At 46.4% G+C, this 22,794-nt stretch overlaps 1 pseudogene across 1 annotated transcript in view; it reads left to right on the top strand.

Moving 5' to 3' along the window:
• Window positions 1-22,794, top strand: part of LOC307095038 (protein SET-like) — a 345,435-nt pseudogene that overhangs the window by 210,894 nt on the left and 111,747 nt on the right. The gene's annotated exons all lie outside the window — the stretch shown is intronic.

The following is a 22,794-nucleotide window of genomic DNA, read 5'->3' on the forward strand; positions in this document are numbered from 1 at the left end:
ATGCTAGCAATCATCAGATGTACAGTAATTTTACCCGGGACAAGAGGGTAAGTATTTTGGACTTATGATTCTGACCCTTCATGGGTAAGACCACTTATGTGGGCTGATCCCCTGACTAATGTAGTTACCAATAATACCAATCACCTTGGCCATCCAGGAGGTCCATGGGTGGGGCAAGAAAGTATAAATACACAGGAGTCTCCACCCAGCTTCCCTTTTGTATAACACAAAATCAAAACAATGCCCCTTTTTGTGTAAAATTAAAGAGAGGTTTCTGGCTTGTATGGACACCAAAGAAAGGGTGTCACTACTATCACTACTTGCCCGCGGTAGAAGTGCAGAAAGTGTAACTAAGACCTTGTCTATACAAAAAGAAATAGCCAGTTTGAAAGGGTATTGCTGTCGGAGACCTGCTCAGACAGAGAACAGGGTAATCCTGAAAGTAGGAGATGGTGACGAGGAAAAAGAAAGAAAGAGAAGCAAAAGCGGGGGTCAGGAGGACCAACAACAGGGTTGCTGTTGAAGGCAAGTTTATTCACAGAGAGCAGTACATTTATATCCCAAATTTTGTCTCCCCTCCCGAACTCCCGGGCGTCGTGCTATAAGTCTGGGCAGCGAGCCACACGCACCTCCTTGTGGAGACAAAGCAATCCTTGAGTCATGGACTCTCAATCCAATCTTCCTTGAGCAAAGTTCACTCCAAGAACACTTAACCTCTATATCTGTTACTATTACAGTTTGCTTAAATAACATTCATGTGACCCCTTTCCAAGGACAGGCAATCATGCAGCTGCCTTGGAATAAGAACACCAGTTAGAGACAGACCCTTTTCAAGGCCCGTCTATCCAGTGCCCTTATAGGGAGGCCCCATGAATTTTCCCACATATTGCCATGGACTAGAACAAAGAATATCCTTACATGATATTATTCTACACTGTCATTAAAATTTTTCCCAGATTTGGATCACCCCCATTACTTATAATAGTTCCTCATGCCCGATGGGGCGGGGGCGGGGGGGGGGGGATCATCTGTTTGGTGCTTGGAGACAAACGTAACACATCTCTAGATATTTTAGAATTACAACAGCATATTATACAATTAGCCCAAACAAACTTACAAACTAATTCTTTGAATGTCTGGCAGCAATTTAAAAAGGACATGAAAGGGTTTAATCCCTTCTACTATGTAGAGGGCCCCCTGGGAAGGCACCTGAGCATTCTAAATTGGCCCCTCTTGCAGTTTTGGCCAAGAGGGACCCGCTTCTCACAATCCAATAGTCCACAGCTGTTGCCTGAGCTTCTGTTCATGCCAAGGTTGAAACCTCATGATGGCTGGTACCATGGATCTGTCTCTCGCCCAGTGGGGTGAGCTGGGCCTCCTTGGAGAAGAAACCTGGGTTCCACAAGATATGTGATCAGTGCTGGGACCCTGCCAGCAGGCGAGGGGATCCCAAGGCAGGTGCTAGGCGTGGAGGCCATGGGGACATAGGCGACCAAGGAGACAGAACTAAACGTCACATCACCCTGCTTGGCCCCAGAGGATGGCTGGTTAGCCAGAGATGGGTAAGATTCCTCAGGGAAGGAACAACCTAAGACAGGCAAAGTCGCATAGGGGCCATCAGGAAAGAACTTGGGGGTCAACAGAGGTGAGGCACAGACCTTCACCCCCCCAAGTTTGCAGGGGCCTGAACCCTCACCCCTGCTGAAGGAGATCTCCTGCCCCCATGGCTGCTTAGCTTCACATGCCCAGCTCAAATTGGGACCCAGGTAACAGAGACTTGGCCGACAGCAGATGCCCTCTCACTGCAACAAGACTTGATGGAGATGTCTTGCACCCATGATCCGGGAAACTGGGTCTATGATATCTAAATCCAGCCTAGCACCAGGAATGCTCAGGGCCTACTCAAGAAGGCAAATAATCCTCTCCACTAATAATTACAGGGTAAAACAAGATGGTTGTTAGAGTATTAAATTTGACAGTAAAATAGTAGTCAAGTTTTCAGACTAATTTAAATTGGCCAATCAAAATAAGCAAATACTCTAGAAAAATCAATTGTACTGGACAAAAAAGCTGTTCCTAAAGTGTTAACTAAAATTTTTATTGGTAGTTCATCTCATGGTAAAATTGCGTAACATATAATGAACCTAAAGCAGTCACATTTTAGTGCAAAAAAGTAAAATTTAAAACCTATCAAGATTACAGCATAAAATTTCCAAAAGCCTCCCAATATTTAAACTAAAAAAGGGGGGATAGTAGAAGAATATCATGTAAGGAAAAATATCCTGTAAATAAATTACATCTAGAAAATTTTTACTTTAGAAAATTAACTTTCATTTGTAATGCTAACAGCAAGTCACCCATGTAAAACATACATGGTGTCAAAACAAGCCAAAGGAAAATCGTTTGGGCAAAAAAATGAAAAAGGATCACAAGTCAAATTTATAGAAAATATTCCTTTATTAACTTTTGGTTGAGAATATGTTTGTATATTTTCAGAAAACAACTCCGAGACCATGTGGATTCCTGCAACAGAGAGGAATTGACAGGAGTGCTCCAGCCATGAAGTCAGAAGAGAAACAGTCCAGAGATGGAAGATGCTGACGATGCCTTGCCATACTAGCAGTCAGCAGATGTGCGTCACTGCAGATTGCCCAGGACCAAACCAGAGAGGGTCGGACCTGTATTACCACCATTTGTCCACCATCCAGAACTGAAATATCATTGCTGTTATGAACACATAAACAACTGTTGGACATAGAAACCGGGACTCAAAAGAACTGTTGGCCCAGGAAGAAACTCACTATAGACTGATTCATTTGCCTCTCAGCATAACTATTATTGCTTGTCTCATTTTCGGTTCCTATAAGTGTATTCCTAGTATCACATGAGCTCACTCATCTACGGGAAAAGATGAACAACATAGACTTAAGAACAAGAACAGCATTGATCAGACTGTCAGACCTCAGAGGGAAGGTAGGGGAGGGTGGGGACAAGGGAGATAGATCAACCAAAGGACTTGTGTTCTTGCATATGAGCCTAATCAGTGATCACGGACAACAGGGGGAGGGGGGCATGCGTGTGGGGGTGGGTGGGAAGGGAACGGGGGGGGGGTTGATAACAAATATGTGATACCTTAATCAATAAAGTAATTAAAAAAAAAGAATGTTGTTAAGTTGAGTAAGCAGCTTGATTTGGAGGTGGAGGCTGAGGATGTTACAGAGCTGCAGGCATCTCATGGAGAGGAGCTATCTGCCAAGGACCTCACTCAACTGAAACAGCAGTTCATTGAAGAGGAAGACACACCAACCCCAGAGCACAGGAGATTTACAAGCAAGGAATTAGCGGGGGGCTTTGCCATGATAGAGGATGCCTTGGCAAGGTTTGAGGCTCAGGACCCCAACAGTGACAGGTACAGTAAGGCTGCCAGAGGGGTCATGGATAGCCTGCTGTGTTACAAGGAAATTTGGGAGGACAAGAAGAAGATATCCATCCAGACCAGCCTCAAACATTATTTTAAGAATGTGGAGAAGCCTGCAACAGATCCCGTACCCTCTACCTCATATGCGTCTCCAGACTCACCTGACCCAGTATCTCCAGCACCTTCTGCAGGTTCTGCCTCTCCAGACTCACCTGACCCAGTATCACATGCATCTTCTGCAGGTTCTGCCTCTCCAGACTCACCTGACCCAGGATCTCCAGCACCTTCTGCAGGTTCTGCCTCTCCGTACTCACCTGACCCAGTATCACATGCATCTTCTGCAGGTTCTGTCTCTCAAACCTCCTCCCCACAGCAGCCTAGTGTAAGCCTGTCTTCCCCCACTTTGCAACGTCCAGTGTGCAAGCCAACAACAGTAGTAAAGGTAAGGATAATCCAGTATTTACCCTTATATTTAGGTATGTGCTTTATGCTTTTTATTATTTATTTACCACTAGGGGCACACTGCACGAAATTCGTGCACGGGTGGGGGCGGGGAGGGTTTTCCCTCAGCCCAGTCTGCCCCCTCTCACATACTGGATGGACTCAGGGTATGTCCTACATCTGCTTACATCCGCTTCCTTTATGGAGGAAATTGGGCTGATCAGAGGAAGGCACCAGCCCCATCACCCCGCTGCTGCAGCCACCGCCAGCCACCGCAACCACCAAGGTGTTTTCATCAACACGGACTCCAGTCCCTTCATCACGAAAAAATGACAACTTTCTTTAGGCATTTTCAAGATGTGTCTTTCATAGCATATGACATTTTGTTCTTTTTTTTTAAATCCTCACCTGAGGATATGTTTCCATTGATTTTTAGAGAATGTGGAAGACAAAGGGAGAGACAGAGAGAAACATCAAAGTGAAAGGAAAACTTTGATTGGTTGCCTCCTGCATGAGCCCTGACCTGGGCCCTGGCCAGGGAGGAGCCTGCAACCTAGGTACTTGCCCTTGATCAGAATTGAACCCAGACCTTGCTGTTGGTAGGCCAATGCATTATTCACTGAACCAATCCAGCTAGGGCAGTATATGATATTTCTTAGCCCTCCAGCAGCGGACTTTTTTTTTTTTTTTCTCCAGGAGGATAGTGGAAAAACCCTAGATCCCCTTTTTGGATTCTTATTACCCACGTTACTAACAATATTACCAGTGTCATACAGGGTACTTAGCCAATGAGCAATCATAAAAGGAACATATATCAAGTAGATTAGAAACTCAGTTCACACCGATCTCCGGCTCTGCCCCTGCTGGGACCAAAAGTCTTGGGCCTGGGCAGGTGCCCTCCAGCACCCTCCAATCACTGGCTCTGCCCCTGCCCAGGCCTAAAAACTATGGGGCCCTCCAGCTCCCTCCAATCACTGGCTCCCTTTCACTCTGATCACTGGCTCCCTCTCGCTCCAATCTCTGGCTTCCTCTCCCTCTGATGGCTGGCTCCCTCTCCCTCGGATGGCTGGCTCCCTCTCCCTCCGATGGCTGGCTCCCTCTCCTTCCAATGGCTGGCTCCCTCTCTCTCCGATTGCTGGCTCTCACTGGCTCCCTCTTGCTTCGATCGCTGACTCCCTCTCCCTCCTATGGCTGGCTCCCTCTCCCTCCTATGGCTGGCTTGCTCTCCCTCCGATGGCTGGCTCACTCTCCCTCCGATGGCTGGCTCCCTCTCCCACTGATGGCTGGCTCCCTCTCTCTCCAATGGCTGGCTCCCTCTCGCTCTGATCGCTGGCTCCCGCTGGCTCCCTCTCCCTCCTATGGCTGGCTTGCTCTCCCTCCTATGGCTGGCTCGCTCTCCCTCCGATCGCTGGCTCCCGCTGGCTCTGATCACTGGCTCCCTCTCCCTCCTATGGCTGGCTCGCTCTCCCTCTGATGGCTGGCTCCCTCTCTCTCCAATGGCTGGCTCCCTCTCGCTCAGATCGCTGGCTCTCAATGGCTCCCTCTCCCTCCTATGGCTGGCTCCCTCTCCCTCCTATGGCTGGCTCCCTCTCCCTCTGATCAATGGCTCCCGTTGGCTCTGATTGCTGGCTCCCTCTCGCTCTGGGTGCTGAGGATGTTCCCTGTTCCTGGATGAAGGCTGCTGGGTGCCTACTTATGCAAATTAGCTTCCATCTTAGTTGGGTTAATTTGCATGCTCATTCTGATTGGCTCTGGGAGAATCGAAGGTACGGTCAATTTACATGTTTGTCTATTATTATTTAAGATAAGTAAAGGTCGGGAATTGTTATTTTTCTTTTAAGTTTTTTTTACTGTTTCACTTCATTTCTGCTGTGTATGTGTGCCATGTGAGTTATGTAGGTGCTTATGTAGGTGGGTTTTGACTTACAGCGAAAATTGCATTATGTTGCGCCATAGGAACAGATCTCCGACGTAACCCAAAGTCCTACTATATATATATCAATTACAACAATGTATAAAATTAATGGAACAAAAAATAGATCTCTCTCACTCTCTCTCTCCCTGCCGGCCTATTCACCTGCAACTGCGCCCGCCCCCCCCCCCCGCCAGCCTGCTCATACCCAACTTTCCCCCCTGCTGGCCTGCTTGCCCCAACTGTCCCCCTGCCAGCCTGCTTGCCCCCAACTGCACAGCCGCCAGCCTACTCACCCCCAACTGGCCCCCCTTGCTGGCCTGATCACCTGCAAATGCCCTTTCCTCCTGGCCTAATCACCCCTAACCACCTCTGCCTTAGCCCCGCCACCATGGCTTGTCTGGAAGGATGTCTGGAATGTCTCCTGGTCTAATTAGCATACTACCTTTTTGTTAGTATAGATAGGGGCTTGGTGCATGGGTGAGGGCCAGCTGGTCTGCGCTGAAGGAGGTCCTGGTTCAGGGTAGGGGTCCACTTGGGGAGCGGGGATGGCCTGGGTGAGGGGTCTGGGGTGGTTTGTAAGCCGGCCATGTCCACATTGGGGTGGGGGTCCCCACTTGGGGTGATGCCAGCCTGGGTGAGGAACTGGGGCAGTATGCAGGCCAGCCACACCCCCATCAGGGTAAGGGTCTAAGATGGGGGCCGTGGCCGGCCTGGGCTAGGGACTGAGGGCAATTGCAGGCTGGTCACGCCCCCATTGGGTTGAGGGTATCTGCTGGGGGGTGTTGTCGGCCTGAGCCAGGGGCTGAGGGCCGTTTGTGGGTTGTTTGCAGGCCAGCCAAACTCCCGGCTTTGTCCAGAAGGACATCCGGAAGGTCTCCAGGTTATATTAGCATATTACCCTTTTATTAGTATACTAGGGGCCCGGTGCAAGAAATTCGTGCACGGGGGGTGGCAGGGAGGGTGTCCCTCAGCCTGGCCTGCACCTTCTGCAATCTGGGACCCCTCGTGGGATAACTGGCAGTTGGATATCCCTCTCACAATTCAGAACTGCTGGCTCCTAACCGCTCGTCTCCCTGCCTGATTGCCCCTAACTGCTTCTGCCTGCCAGCCTAACTGCTCCCCTGCTGGCTTGATTGCCCCTAACCACCTCTGCCTCAGCCCACACCTGGTACCCAGGATTCCCTCCTCCAGCCAACCACAGGCACCCGGGATCTGGGCTTCCCTCCCTCTGGTCAGCCATAGATGCCCAGGCTGGCTGCAGCCTCAGGGGATGGTGGACAGGTGGCTTCGCTTGTGCTGCAGCCGCAAGTGCTAGTGCCCAGGACCGCAGGGTAGGCAGCTTCACCGTCACCCAGGCCACAGCCAGCCGCAGGTACTGGTGCCCAGTACCACGGGGTGGGTGGGTTCACCGTCTCCCAGGCCAAAGCCAGCCGCAGGTACTGGTGCCCAGGACTGCGGGGTGGGCGGCTTCTCCATCTACCAGGCTGTAGCCAGCTGCAGGTGCTAGCACCTGGACCGCAGGTGTGCAGCTTCTCCATCTTCCCTGGGATGCAGTGTGGGCGACTTTTCCAGCTGGCTGTGGCCTGGGATAATAGGGCAGGCGGCTTCTTCATCTCCCGGGCTATAGCCAGCCTCAGGTACTGGCACCCGGTTTCTCCATCTCCCCCAGGATGTGGGTCGGGTGGACATGGGGTGGGCGGCTTCTCCAACTGGCTGCAGCCTGGGATCACAGGGCAAGCAGCTTCTTCATCTCCCAGGTCCCATCCAGCCTCAAGTGCTGGGGCCCGGTTTCTCAGTCTCCCCCAGGACATGGGGCAGGCAGACATGAGGCTTCTGGTGCTGGCTGCAGCCTGGAATCATGGGACAGGCGGCTTCTTGGTCTCCATGGCTGCAGCCAGCCTCAGGCACTGGGGCCGGTTTCTCAGTCTCTCCCAGGTTGTGGGGCGGGTGGACATGGAGTGGGCGGCTTCTCCAGCTGGCTGTAGCCTGGGATCCCGGGGCAGGCGGCTTTTTTGTCTCCCGGGCTGCACCCAGCCTCAGGCGCTGGGGCCCATTTCTCAGTCTCCCCCAGGACATGGGGCAGGCGGACGTGAGGCTTCTGAGGCTGGCTGCAGCCTGGGATCACGGGGCAGGCAGCTTCTTGGTCTCTGGCTGCAGCCAGCCTCAGGCACTGACGCCTGACTTCTCCAACTCTCACAGGCCAGGAGCGGCTGGGGGGCGGGGCTGCCGCCATGTTTTTATTTTAATTTGCATACTCACTCTGATTGGTTGTGGGTGTAGCGAAGGTACCGTCAATTTACATGCCTATTATAAGGTAAGATATACTGAGTGGCCAGATTATTACGACCTCTGAACGCATAATAATGAGGACACACATTGTGTGTGTGTGTGTGTGTGTGTGTGTGTGTGTGTGTGTGTGTGTGTATATATATATATATATATATATATATATATATATATAGTATATCCCCATATCTCTCTCTTTGAAATCAATATATATGTTTTAATCACCTAGTCAGTCCACACACATCTCAACACCAGCACAGCCTAGGGACCTGTGAGGAAAAGCAGCCAAGCTTCTCTTGAGGGCAGGGCATGCAGTGACCCAGAGAACAGTATGGGAGGTGCCATCTATGTCAGTGTGGCAGGTGGGGATCCCGGGCTGAGCTGCACAATCACACACAGGGGATGATGACATTAGTGTGGTCCCTGGGACTAAAAGCAAAGCGGCCGGACACTAACAATGACGTGCAAATGAATGAAAAGGGAGTCGAATTCTGATGGATTCTTTATGATATGATATGGGGAATTTTAGGATAATTTCAAACAGGATGGGTTGCTGTGATGCTACATGAAAAGTGTAGAGCTTAGAGGCCATGTATGTGCCCACCTGCCATTTTTTGTTGAGGGCTTGCTTACCCAGTGAACACTAGGAATGAGATAGCATACATCAGTGTCACCTGCACTTGAAAATCCCCACCGGCATGGGGAAAGGAGAAGAGAGAAGGGTGAGAGAGAAATGTATCACAGATGTGGTGAACTACAATTTGGGGAAGGAAGCTGATTAGAAAACACCCTATTCTCGTCATGGCTTATTTGTGTTACCAGTGAAGTTGTGCATTTGGGAATAAGCTGTGTGAGACAAGTGTGGATCACAGAACTATGGGCAGCAGGTAATGCAGAGTGATGGCCTCAGCAAACTGGGATTGGAGTCAGAACTGTAATGGGCATTACTATGTTGTTTGGTGTCTTGGAGGGACAATTTGGAGGACAACATGGGTATTGCCTGACAAGACCAGAGTCAAATCCATCACATTCCCATTATGTGCAACATCTCCTCCTACCCTATGTTCCTGACACCAACTATTATTGAAAGGGGGCAGTGTGACTCCTATTTGAGGATGAGAGCACAGGTAACTTGTATCTGTTCATCTGCCTTTATTGTCGTGGGAAGACACAGCATCAGTAAGAATATAAGGAGAGATTGACTTTAATGGGACCAAGGGCTGCTTTCTTCTCTGATGTGGGGAGTAGGGGAGCATATGCATGTGCAGGGTGGGTAGTTTGGCAAACTTGGAATCTCAAGAGAGAATCTTATCATGGGATGTACTGTGCCCATTATGACAGGATATGAACTTTGAGGACGTGGCCATTGCCTTCTCTCAGGAGGAGTGGGAGATCCTTGATGAGGCTCAGAGACGTCTGTACTGTGATGTGATGCTGGAAGTGTTTGCACTTGTATCATTCATAGGTAAGACCTTCACATCTCTCCTAGTGTCCTGAGGTGATGCCCACTCCTTATTTATTCTCCAGACTTAGCACACACACTCTCTCTCTCAAAGCCAGACCATGGGCTCAGCTAATTTCTCTCACTGTCTTGTCAAATGGACTGTGGCTGCCAGTGCTGAGCTGTGCAAAGGGCTCTGAGCAATAGACTCCATGAACCTTCCTGACACCAGTTGCCTCAGAAACTGCAGGAAGTGTCTGGGTGTCAGCAGTCTTACTGACAGCTTAATGGGTCCCTCCTGCTCTTCCACTCCAAGGAGGGTGACTCTATTCAGATCCACAGCTTCCAATTCTGCATTTTCCTTGTCGATAAAGACCCTGTGTCAGTTTTCTTCTTTTTTTTAAATTTAAATAAATCTTTATTGTTCAGATTATTACAATTGTTTCTCCTTTTTCCCCCCCCCAGATCTCCCCATCACCCGGTTCCCTCCCCCCCTCCGTTGTCCTTATCCATAGCTGTATGATTTTTGTCCAGTCTCTTCCCATACCCCCCACACAGACACCCCTTTCCCCCTGAGAGTTATCAATCCACTCCCATTCTATGCCTCTGATTCTATTATGTTCACCAGTTTATTCTGTTCCTCAGATTTTGAAATCACTTGATTTTTAGAATCACTTGTTGATAGATATTTGTTGTTCATAATTTTTATCTTTACTTTTTTCTTCTTTTTCCTCTTTTTAAAGAATACCTTTCAGCATTTCATATAATACTGGTTTGGTGGTGATGAACTTCTTTAGCTTTTTCTTATCTGTGACGCTCTTTATCTGCCCTTTAATTCTGAATGATAACTTTGCTGGGTAGAGTAGTCTTGATTGTAGGTTCTTGCTATTCATCACTTTGAATATTTCTTGCCATTCCCATCTGGCCTGCATAGTTTCTGTTGAGAAATCAGCTGACAGTCGTATGGGTGCTCCCTTGTAGGTAACTAACTGTTTTTCTCTTGCTGCTTGTAAGATTCTCTCTTTGTCTTTTGCCCTTGGCATTTTAATTATGATGTGTCTTGGTGTGGTCCTCTTTCGATTCCTCTTGTTTGGGGTTCTGCGCGCTTCCTGAACTTGTATGTCTATTTCTTTCACCAAGTGGGGGAAGTTTTCTGTCATTATTTCTTCAAATAGGCTTTCAGTATCTTGCTCTCTCTCTTCTGGCACCCCAAAAATTCGGATATTGGTACGCTTGAAGCCATCCTGAAGGCTCCTTATACTATCCTCACACTTTTGGATTCTTCTTTCTTTCCGCCTCTCTGGTTGGGTGTTTTTTTCTTCCTCATATTCCAGATCTTTGGTTTGACTCTTCGGGTGCGGTGGTCTACTCTGTATATTCTTTATTTCAGACAGTGTATGCATAATTTCTGACTGGTCCTTTTCCATTTTTTTGGTATTCTCATTAAGGTCCTTGAAGGTCTCTTCAAGTTTATCAGCGGTTTTTAGAAGATTCTTGAGTAACCTTATAACTATGGTTCTGAACACTGTGTCGTCCATTAGTTTGCTTTCATCTATCTCTCCTACTTGGGCCATACTGCGATGTCTCCACATTTTGGCTGCCTCCCTGTGTTGATGGAGTGGCTTTGTGTGGTTGGTGACCTATAGGGGCCGGTAGCTCAGCTTCCCCTATCACCCTAGGTGGTCGCTCTTGGTACTCCCCTTTGTGGGCTGAGTAGAAAGTCTTGGTGTAGTTAAAAGCCCTGATTGCTGTTGGTACACTGGGAGGAATTGACCTCCGGTCCAATTGGTTGTGAGGGCCTGCTTTGTCTATAACGGAAGAATTGCTGTGCTGGAGACACAGTAGGGCTTTGGTGCTCACTGAGTCTGCCTCTTGAATGTGTCCCTTATGAGAGTGGTTGAAATCTGGTGTCGTCCACACCGACAGAAAAGTCACTCTCACTCTCCGACCGATGGCTGAGAGTCCCGTAGGTGTCTGGGTCCCCCACGTGTCCCCAGAAACTGGAGTTCAGAGTGGTTGGGATTGTTGGTATCACTGGTGGGAGTTGATCTCCAAGCCAGTTGGCTGTGAGGATCAGCAGTGTCTCCGCTGGGAGAGCTTCTGTGCTCAGCTTGGATGGGGCGAAGTCTCAGGGTGGCTCAGACAAGCTTTGGTTTCCCATCTGCTCCGCCCTAAGAGGGGCGGTTTCTCCGTGCCCGAATTAATGGCTGCGCGCCTCTGAGAGAAGGCAGCTTTCGAGCCTCTCCCGCTGCCTAACAGACCAGTTTCTCCCCAGCTGGGGCTGGATTCCAGTGCAGACCGGAGGTTTTGTTTTTCTCCCGAACGAGAAATCCAGTCACTGGGAGGGCTGTGCTCAGCTTGGATGGGGCGAAGTCTCAGGGTGGCGCAGACAAACTTGGTTTCCGTCTGAGCCGCCCTAAGAGGGTCGGTTTCTCCGTGCCTGAATCAATGGCTGCGCGCCTCTGAGAGAAGGCAGCTTTCGAGCCTCGTCCGCTGCCAAACAGACCAGTTTCTCCCCAACAGCAGCTGGATTTCAGGGCAGTCGGGAGGTTTTGCTTTTCTCCCAAACGAGAAAGCTAGCCCCGCAGCATCTGCTGCCCTCCCTCTCCACGCGCTGGGAGCAAGCCTGCCGCGTATTCAGCCGCCTGCCCTTTCCTCGCTCACGGATCTCCGCACCTCCACAGCTCCTGAGGCTCAGCGTCCCCTCTCTTTTTTTCTCTAGTTGTAGGTTTTCCACTCTGCCAGCTTTCTGGTGGTTCTGGATGGTGTGCGCTCTGTTTTCCAGTTGTAGTTTCAAAATTGTTGTGGTAGGCAACAGTTAGGTGTTTACCTTATGCCGCCATCTTGGTTTCTCTCAAGGTTAATCGTTTTAAATACTCGCCCTATTAGCGAGTATTGTTAACGTGGTTTTGTTTTCTTTCCATTTCTGTAAAAATGTTTGATGGTGATCATTTCTTATTCATTTCTTTACATTGTCTTTATGTCCTTTGTTAAAATGTCTGCTCAGGATATTTGTCTACTTTAAAGTTAATTTATTATCCTAACCAATAGGAGGATTGTGCAGCCTCTAAGACATATGTTTGAATTTCACTCATTCCTCAATGACTCTAGTGACTTCTTTGCCATATGGAATTCGTGCTTTTGAATTCTAAAAACAATATAGTTTTTCTCAATTTTTACCCTATGTACTATTTATAGCCCACTTGTACCATACACTTAAAAGTTTAATCTGCATTGTTTACATCCTCCACCAGTGTTCTTTAAGTCTAAGCATTTAATAATACATTAAGTGAAGTCTAGGTTAGCAGTAGTTGACAATTTCAGCACATTCAAACTGTCAAAATGATTGCATTGAACATGGACATAAGATATTTCAGTAGTACATCAGTATATTTTACTAGTGACCAGGTACATGGATGCATGCACATGGAAATTAAATTAATCCGATAGTGTCTGGTGGGGCGGAACTTGGTGAGATCTGCCTCACATTCCCTAGTGCCAACCTCTCCCAGTCCCTTCTTGGCCGGCGCTGCCGAGGCTTGAAGGGCATCTGTGTAATGGGTGGGGTCCCTCAGCCACCGGTTTGATTCCAGGGCAGGGCACATTCCCTCCTGAATCCCCTGGAGTGGTCGTGCAGAAGGTAGATTATTGCTGTTTCTCTCCCTCTCCCTTTCAAAAGGAGGGCCTGGCCTGTGGATATTGGGCTAAAACAGGCTCTCCGACATCCCCCGAGGTGTCTTTGATTTCAAGAGGGCAGTTCTTGGGTGACACAACCCAGAATCAGGCTCCCTCCTCTCTGGTTCTGGTGTGCATTACCTGTGAACCACTGCTGTCAAGTAACCACAACTCACTGGGCAGATCCTGTGTTGAGCATCTGCCTCCTGGTGGTCATTGCAGGTCATAGCTACCTGTGAGGACGTTGGGCGGTTGCTTAGCCTTTCATATAAATAGATTTTTAGCATACTGATACAGTAGCAATGAATGTGCTCTAGAACATTCATAATTAAACAGCTGAATTATTGGAAACGGGTAAGTTTTAAACATTTTTTAAAGTTTGATATATGTGTACTTGATTTAAAACAAATTTTAATATATATAATTTATTATATATATATATATATATATATATATATATATATATATATATATATATATAACTAGAGGCCCAGTGTATGAATTCGTGCATGGGTGGGTTCCCTCAGGGTGGCCTGCGGGGATTGGGCTGAAACCTGCAGTTCAAAGCAGCCTCCTGCTGCTCCTGCCTGCCACTCCCACTTTTCCAGGTTCCAGTGTACCTCCTGCGGGCTCACACCCAGTCAATCCTGATCAGGAGAGGCTTGCTCCTCTGCAGCAGCACTCGCCAGCTGGGAGCCCTGTGTCTGGCACCTGTCCCGAGGGGGATGGTTGGGAGCCAAGACATCATTGGCTCTTGGTGGGCATGGGACACTTGCTATGCCGGGATCCAGATCCGTCCCGCTGATGTTCACAGTGGTTGTTGGGAGACACCTGGCAGCTACTTTCAGGGGAAGTGGCCATGGTGCCCGGGGCCAACTTCCAGGAGGCCTGCAGCACTTTCAAGGTCTTGCCAACGACGGCTGTCCATCCCGGCCTGGCCCATTCTTGAGATTGGACCTGCAGGACTACTGAGGGAGTGAGAGGCTGCTGTGGGGCTAGTGGGCCACTGGGATAGGGTGGTCAGCTGAGCAGTGCTCCCAGTGTGGGAGCTCACTGACCACCAGGGGGCAGCTCCTGCATTGAGCGTCTGCCCCCTGGTGGTCATTGTGCATCATAGCAACTGGTCTTGTGGTCAATTAGGCAGATAGATATAGATAGATAGATAGATAGATAGATAGATAGATAGATAGATAGATATATTGATAGATAGATATAGATATAAATATGTTTTTTATTTATTTCATAGAGGAAGGGAGAGAGAGTGAGAAGCATCAATGATGTGAGAGAATCATTGATAAGTTGCCTCCTGAGGACCTACACTGGGTAACATGGCTACAACCCGGGTATTTGCCCTTACAGTAATCCAACTGTAACCTCCTGGTTCATAGCTTGATCCTGAACCACTGAACAACACCAGCCAGGGTAAAACACATTTTTTAACATGCACTTTTATGTTTCCATACATACCTGAATCCCTAAAACCAAATCCTCCTCCCCTTTTCAGTGCTCCCTAATCGGCATATGAAATTACTGATATAAGGACACAATCCACCTTTGTAATAGCTTATTTCAAATAGATCCATATAAAGAAAACACTTTGGAAACTGCATGAATCCCAGTCTAGCCTTTCATCACTCTCTCTCATCACAGTATTTCTGTTATCTATCCATTCTCAGATAGCTTAGTTGATTAAAGCATCATTTCAATAAGACCAAGGTTGCAGGTACCATCCTCAGTCAAGCTCCATGCAAGAATCAAACAATGAATGTATAAAATTAGTAGAACAACAAATGGGTGTTTCTCTATCCCTAGTCTTTTGTATCTCTCTAATCAGTATATTTGTGTGTGCTTTTTCACCAAATGAGTCACACATGTGAACACAATCACAGACCAGGGACCCTGTGGTGAACCAGCCATAAGGGTTCTCATGAGGGCAGAGCTCACAGTGAGGGAGAGAACAGGAGGGGAGGGGCCCCTGCTGTCAGTGTGGATGGTCGGGAACTGGGGCTGAGCTGAACAGTCACCCACAGGTAATGATGACCTCTGGACTCCCTGAGACTAAACCCTATGGGGCTGGGAAAAGCTTTGGGCCTGGACATGGGCCTTGTGGTCTCAGCACCTTCCAGCCAGGGGTTGAGACTGGGCTATTTTGGATTCAGGTATTTGAGGAGCCCCTATCCCTCCCAGATGTGGAGCAGCTTCTGATACTTGAAGCCCTTAAATCAGCTCACACCGATGAGCATCCCACACACACCCCTGAGCCCAACAGGCATTCTTTGAATGTCTCTACTTTTGCATTTCTGGGTAATTTTCCATTTTGATTTCATTAAAAATACCACTGCCCAACCAGTCCTGGAGGTATCATGGATTCTCCAGGAAATGGTGTGGTGTTTTTTAAATGGTGAGACCATTCTGCAATATAAGCATTTCCAGAAGGAGAGGTTTGGTCTCAACATGATACCACATTGGGGGGATGCGTTACAGGTGGCCTCCTCCCTCCACAAGTTTGGCCTGTACAGAGCAGACCCTTCACCTGAAGTGAGGTGGTGGAGCCTGGACTCTGAGGGACAATACACTGTGGGATGTGAGGTTGAGGGGGCAGAGAGTTTGAATGTTGGGACAGGATTGGTGATGGGGTTTCCTGCATGCATATGGGCGAGTGTCCATTGTGTGTGTGTGTGTGTGTGTGTGTGTGTGTGTGTGTGTGTGTGTGTGTATACTGTGGCACCCAATTGTTTGTTTCCATGTGTGTTTCTGTGTGTGTGCACTGCATGTGTGTGCATGTGCATGTGTGTGTTCTTGCACACACGTGTGTTTCCCTCAAGGTATTGCTTATGTCTACAGTGTGGGTCTGTGTGAGCCTGGACTGAAGTCCAGCACTTGAGTGCCCAGCAGAGGCTGGAGGTGTCCTCTGCCTGCATGTTTCTGTGCTCATGTTATCTGTATGTTTCTCTCTGAGTCTGTGCACCCGGACCACAGGCAAGTGCATAGTCGATCTCCAGAGAGGTGATGTAGAGGACTATCTGTTTTTCTTCCTCACCCCCAGGTGAGTCCCTTATTCTCCTGCTCATCCAGGCATCTGGTGTCCCTCTGGAGGTATCATCTCAGGGATGGATTAAGCACAGGGTCAGTTCATAGAACCTCAGGCTGTAGCAAGGTGGGAAATGGGGGAGGACTGTGATGACAGACAGGAGGTATAGATTGTGGATTGGAAATGTCTGTGGAAGACTCTGTGCCTTCTTGGAGTAGCTGGATAGCCCAGGATCCTTGGGAAGGAATGTGAAGATGGATGCATCTGGGGGACAGCTGAGGGGAATACTTCTAGGCTCCTAAGTCCCCACTAGGAATGAGGAACTGGACATCCCTGGAGAGGGTGTCTCTTGCCCATGTGAAAGCTAGGCTGACAAGTAATAGATGAAAGTCACTGGGACTACTCATAGCATCTCTCCTGGACCTCTGGGTTCCAGACATCTACAGGGGTAGGATGGCCACATGGACACTGGGGCCTGGAGGGAGAATTAGGCACTAGAGTGCCTAAAGTTATGTTGGAATCTCACAGAAACAGCTTCTACTAAGGGTAAGTTAATGTTTATCACTCAAAGTCTAACCTAAGTTATGAAAATGAAGAGATTACTTTATTCAGAAAGCATCATATTTTAGTCCTTAAATGAAAGCAAGGAGGGGATCATGACTATGGCACTAAACGTGTGGCATTTTTCTGAGATCAGCAATATTGATTCTATTAGCTTCTCAGGTGAAAGAAGACACATTGACTGCATTCAAATGATTCTGGTAACTGTTCTAGAGAGATTGCTCTGGATTTAATGCTATGTTCTTGAGAATTCAATACCTTAATTATTATTTCTTTCTTTTTTAATCCTCAGCTGAGGATATGTTTATTGATTTTAGAGAAAGAGGAAGGAGAAAGAGAGAAATAAGTAAACATCAATGGGAGAGGAACATGCATCAGTTGCCTCCCATCCACAATCTATTATGTGTGTGTGTGTGTGTGTGTGTGTGTGTGTGTGTGTGTGTGTGTGTGGCGCATTATGAGATGATTCTCCAACCCACTGTGCCACCTCGCCAAGACAGCACCTCAATTTTTAATGTTTTCTTCAGAACAGTGTATTTGTATGACTCAGCATTAAGGGGAGTGTTGCTTTTGCATGTGTCAGTGTTGGTTATATGTGTGAATGTGCTGCCCCTTTGGGTGTTCCTCATTCTATTTCTGTGTGTTTTTATTTCTTTGTGTCTGTCTTCTGTGTCCATGTATGTCTCTTCTGGTGTGTGCCTGTGTGTGTCCATTGTGTGTGTGGGTATGCATCGTGACACTGTCTTGTTCCCATGTGTTCTTATGTCTGAGTCTATAGTCTGGTCTGTGTGAGCCTGGCCACAAGCCCTGCACCTGAGAGCCCATCTTTGCCTGGGGGTGCTCTGTACCTGAGCGTTTCTGTGCTTATGGTGTCTGTATGTTCCCTGTGAGATTGTGTATGTGTGCACCCCAACAACAGGCAAATGCATAGGCAATCTCCAAAGGGGTGATTCAGAGGACAATGTGTTTATATTCTATGCTCCCCAGGCTGAGCCCCTTCTGCCCCTGTTCTTCTAAGCCACTGCTCTACCCCTTTGGGTCCCATATCAGGATCATGAATGGATGAGCTGAAGGGCAGGCTGAGCAAAGTTGGGTAATTGGGAAAGACTGGTGGCAGAAAGGAAGAATGGAGTGTGGAGGTGCTGTTTTGGGAGGACTCTAAGCCTTTGAGGAGAAGCTGAAAGATCCTGGATCCCTGAAAAGAAATCAGTGGGTGGGTGCATATGGGGGAAAGCTGAGGGTGAAGAATTCTAGAATCCTGATCCCTAGAAATGAGGAACTGGATACCCCTGGAGAGGGCTGGGATAGTCAGGTGGTACTCCTGGTCTCTGAAGAGAAGATCAATCTCTTCCCATGTGTAATCTATTCTGACACCTAATTAGGAGGATGCCTGGGGTTTCTCAGTGCATCACTTTATGACCTCTGGGCTCTCATCATTTAATGGGTGAGCTTGGACACCCAGGAACATTGGGACAAGGAGGGAAAATTAGGTCGAGTGCTCCCTCTCATGGGGTTGGAGAGAACTATGGAGGAACCACATTTAGCACAGGTTCAGGCACAAATGAATGGAAACCCAGGATCAACATTGATGTTAATGTCAGCATTTTTAAAATCACCCCACCTGATGGAGACTTCAGCTGAGCAAAGCAAAAGATAAAGAGACTTGGAGACAGAGTAGTGACTGATGTTAATTTCAAAGAACATGGATGCTGGAATGCTTGCAATCCTGTACCCTTCCTAATCAACATTCTCAACATGTGGGTCTTCATCTCGACCATAGTGGGTGCACCAAGGCAGCCAGGGATTTGTCAAAGGTCACAGTCAGAAGTGGGCTCTGAGTTCATGGCCAATGACTTCTGACCAAATTCCTTTTCTTGAAGTTCACTCCTTTGAAACTTGACAGTGGTGGTTGTGGGCAGCTCTGGGACAAAGTGCGCCTGGATGAGTGGAAAGCTAAACATCTGAAATAATTTCAACTGTCATATCCCACCAATCCTCACTGCTCTTCTTTGCCCCTATACAGCCCCCAAAGAGGCTGGCCCCATGTAGTCACATGAATGAGGCCCATCAAGTATGTCAGACTTCCCTCTTGACCACCTGAATTTGGCGGCAGCCCTGTGATATGCTTTGACCAATGAAATGTACTGTGAGTGAAGCCTGTCACTGCTAACAGAAGAATCTGAAGCACTAAGACTGGCCAACCTCTCTGTACATCTCTGATATACCCAGGAGGCATGTACAGAGTAGCTTCTCTTTATACAAGTCCCAGGAGAGCCAGGGAGAACATGTGCCATGAACAAGAAAGATGCCTTATCTACAATAATAAAAGCATAATGTGCTAATTAGAATGGACATCCTTCCAGACATCCTTCCAGATGACCTTCTAGATGAAGCCAGGTGCCTGCCGTTGGCCAAAGAGAAGCCCAGGTCCTGGGTGCCGGAGGGAAGCTAATGCCGGCACTCAGGGGAAGGAAGGCCAACTGTTGCATGGATTTTGGGCATTGGACTCCTAGTTTAAAATAAGGCAACAATTTTTGGGCCTGTTTGTAATCTTCAATAACATCTAGCCAATCCTAATGGTTATGCAGTACTGAATCTATTCTTTAGGCAGCCACAGACCCTTACAGTGGAAGTCAGAGCTCTGTTGTTAGAGACACATGGGTTTGACTTCCCGCCCTGCCTTTTATTAAATCTATAATCATGCAATTTGCATTGAAATAATTATTCATGTAAAGCATTGAATCCAGGGCGTGACACATGTAGTAAAAATTCAGTAACTCTTAGCTACATAGCTTCACACTGTGTAATGACTACAAACATGCAAACAATGTAGGAAATGTCAACTTGTTGGCTTATGCATCCTTTAAATTTTTGGTTTTAAACAATTAGGAGAGAATTATGTGTATTTTCTCCTATCTTGATTTTTTCTCTTAATAATATGATGTTTTTGATAAAAATATAATATCTGTTGGTTTGAGTGAGTCTGTTGGTTGAGTGTAGTCCCATGCACAGAAAGGTTACCAGTTAGATTCCTTATGAGGCACAAGCCAGGTTCTTTGGGTGTAAGCCTAGTAGGTGTGTGGGAGCCATAAAGGAGGCACCAATCAGTGTTCTTTCCTTTTTTCCCCCCTCATTCTCTCTATAAAAATCAAATTAAAAAGTTAAAACAATATATCCATTTAGATTTGTGGTCTTCAGGAATAATTGAAATAATGCTTTTCACTTTAGGGAGCATGCTGAACTTCCTGAAATCTAAAATTATATCTCAAAACAAGAGATCAGTTGCAGACAACACGTCCAAACAACCTGCGACCAGCCCCCAAATCCTACATTTGTCATTTTCCTGCACCACTCGGTTGCCCCAACACCAGAATTTGCAATGATCAGTCAGTGATTGAGATCCTAATTCTACCTGTTGGGCCTGAAAAAGTAAGTTACCCAAAGCGCACTGCGCCTAATCATGGCTGCATTTAGCCAATGAAAGCCCAGGCCAGGGGTATTATCCAGTGTTGATTGGTTTGGGTGTTTCTTCCAGGTGCTCATTTTGACCTTTTTGTTCTGTAACCCAGTGGTCGGCAAACTACGGCTCTGGAACCACATGCGGCTCTTTGGCCCCTTGAGTTTTTAGCAAAGGCCAGTTTAGGAGTACCCTAATTAAGTTAATAGCAATGTACTTACTTATATAGTTTAAGTTTAAAAAGTTTGGCTCTCAAAAGAAATTTCAATCTTTGTACTGTTGATATTTGGCTCTGTTGACTAATGAGTTTGCCGACCACTGATCTAGGGCATTCACCTCAATGTTTCCTGATCAGCAAATTCTCAAAGCTAGAGGAAGGATAATCCTGTACTCAATCCAAGGATGTGTCTTTGTAACCAGTCAGCATTCATGCTGATTCTGATGGCAATAGTCTTCACTGCTTGCAATATTTGCTGCCAATGAGGCAAGGCTGGTCCTCCCAGGAAATTAGGAGAGAGATGGTAGAGCCCATATAGGGTTGCCATTGTAATTTTCCAGCAAGACAGAGATATCTAGGTCTTCATTTGGAAGCACTTTTTAAGGCTTTATTTAGGTATATTTATAACTGACATGCAACATTTTCTAATGTGTACTATTTGTTGAGCTTGGACAAACGGATCAAACTTTAAAACCATCACATGTGAAATAAATTTATCTCTCACCCATATACAGGTTAGTGCAAAAGCAGAGTTACAGTAGTGAGTATATATACAAAAGAGATTATTCTCTATTTTAAATTAATATTTTATATATTTAAAAATATATTCATTGACTTTTTAAAAGAGAGGGAGGGAGAGAGAGAGAGAGAGAAAGAAATGGTGATATGAGAAACATTAAATAGCTGCCTCCTGTACACCACCTACAGGGAATCCAGACAAGTATGTTCCCTCTCCTGGAATGGAAGCAGTGAACTTTCAGGGCAAGGGATGGTGCTCAACCAACTGAAGTACAATGGCCAGGGAAGAGTGTATACTTGTATTATTATTTATTTATTGTTGAATTAATTTCCATAGAACAACTCAAAAGCTACTTTACTACACCCTATATTTACCTCCTTCTTTTATAATTTGTCTTCTGCCTTCCCTATCCCTAAATGCATTCATTGGTTTTCCTTCCTTTACAAGATTAGTTCATATTTTCCATAATATTGTAAGCACTATAATATTTCTATTCTTTAATAAATATTGGTATATTTCATGCTACACAGTTATTTTGAGATTGAACACTAATGCTTCTGTGAAATGTTATTTTTTATTGCTGAGTAGTATTGTGCTCTGTGTATAAAAACTTTATCTGTTGATCTGTCTATAATTTTTGTTATTTCCATGTGTACGGTATTATAAATAAATTTTCTGGAAATACTGTTTTCAGTTCTTTATATAAATGTATGTTTTACTTATCTAAATGTTACGGTGAAGGTGCGTGTTTTGCTTTTGAAGATATGCAAAACTGTCATCTAAAATGCTCATTCCCTTTGCCTTCCCAGACACACAGAATAATGAAAATTCTAGTATTTTTATACCTATAAACACATGCGATTTTTTTAAAATATATTTTATTGATTTTTTACAGAGAGGAAGGGAGAGGGATAGAGAGTTAGAAACATCGATGAGAGAGAAACATTGATCAGCTGCCTCTTGCACACCCCCTACTGGGGATGTGCCCGCAACCAAGGTACATGCCCTTGACCGGAATCGAACCTGGGACCCTTGAGTCCTCAGGCCAACGCTCTATCCACTGAGCCAAACTGGTTTTGGCAACACATGCGATTTTTAATATTTTTAAATTGTATGCCCAAAATCAGTATAGTGTTGTTTTAAATTCATTTCCATAAGAAATTTTTATGGCGAGCATTTCTTTATGCATTTACACTGTCTTTATCTCTTTTGTTGAAAGTTCTGGTCAGAAACTGTTTCAATTTTTTTTGTGTGTGTACACATTTAGTATTATTTTAACAAAGCAACTTGTACACTTTTAACGTTTAAAACTGAGCATCATCTTTTCTTTCCAGTGAAACAAAAGGAAAATTTAAAAATAAACAGGAACAAAATTACAATAGAGAAATGTCAATTCCGAATAAGATCCTACAGGTTCTGCTGATTCTCTCATCGAGTGGCAGTGCTCAAGTCATCATTAGGAGAGAATTTTATTTTAAAGGTGCCATCTTAGACTGCAAGGATGTCCGTTAAACATCCCAATTAAACATGCAAAAGGAGAAGCCATGTTGTCAAAAAGCCCACTTAACCCACCCAAACATCTCAAACCTACCCCTTGCTCATCTTCTATAACCCCCCGCCCCTTTTTTAGTTTTTTTTTCCTTTTTTTAAACAAGAGAAAATAGACAGATACATTTGGTAAATGCTAAGTATCCATATTCACATAGAGATACAGTGTAATCTCTGAGCCCAATATACAGAGAAAGGAGGGAAAAGCAAGAATTCTATGCACTCCTACACAGGGGTCCAGCAACCTCCAGCTCCCAGCAGAGCTAAGGGAGCAGAAGGTTTTT

Source organism: Cnephaeus nilssonii (genome assembly GCF_951640355.1).
Source record: "Cnephaeus nilssonii genome assembly, chromosome: 24".
Taxonomy (NCBI): Eukaryota; Metazoa; Chordata; class Mammalia; order Chiroptera; family Vespertilionidae; genus Cnephaeus; species Cnephaeus nilssonii.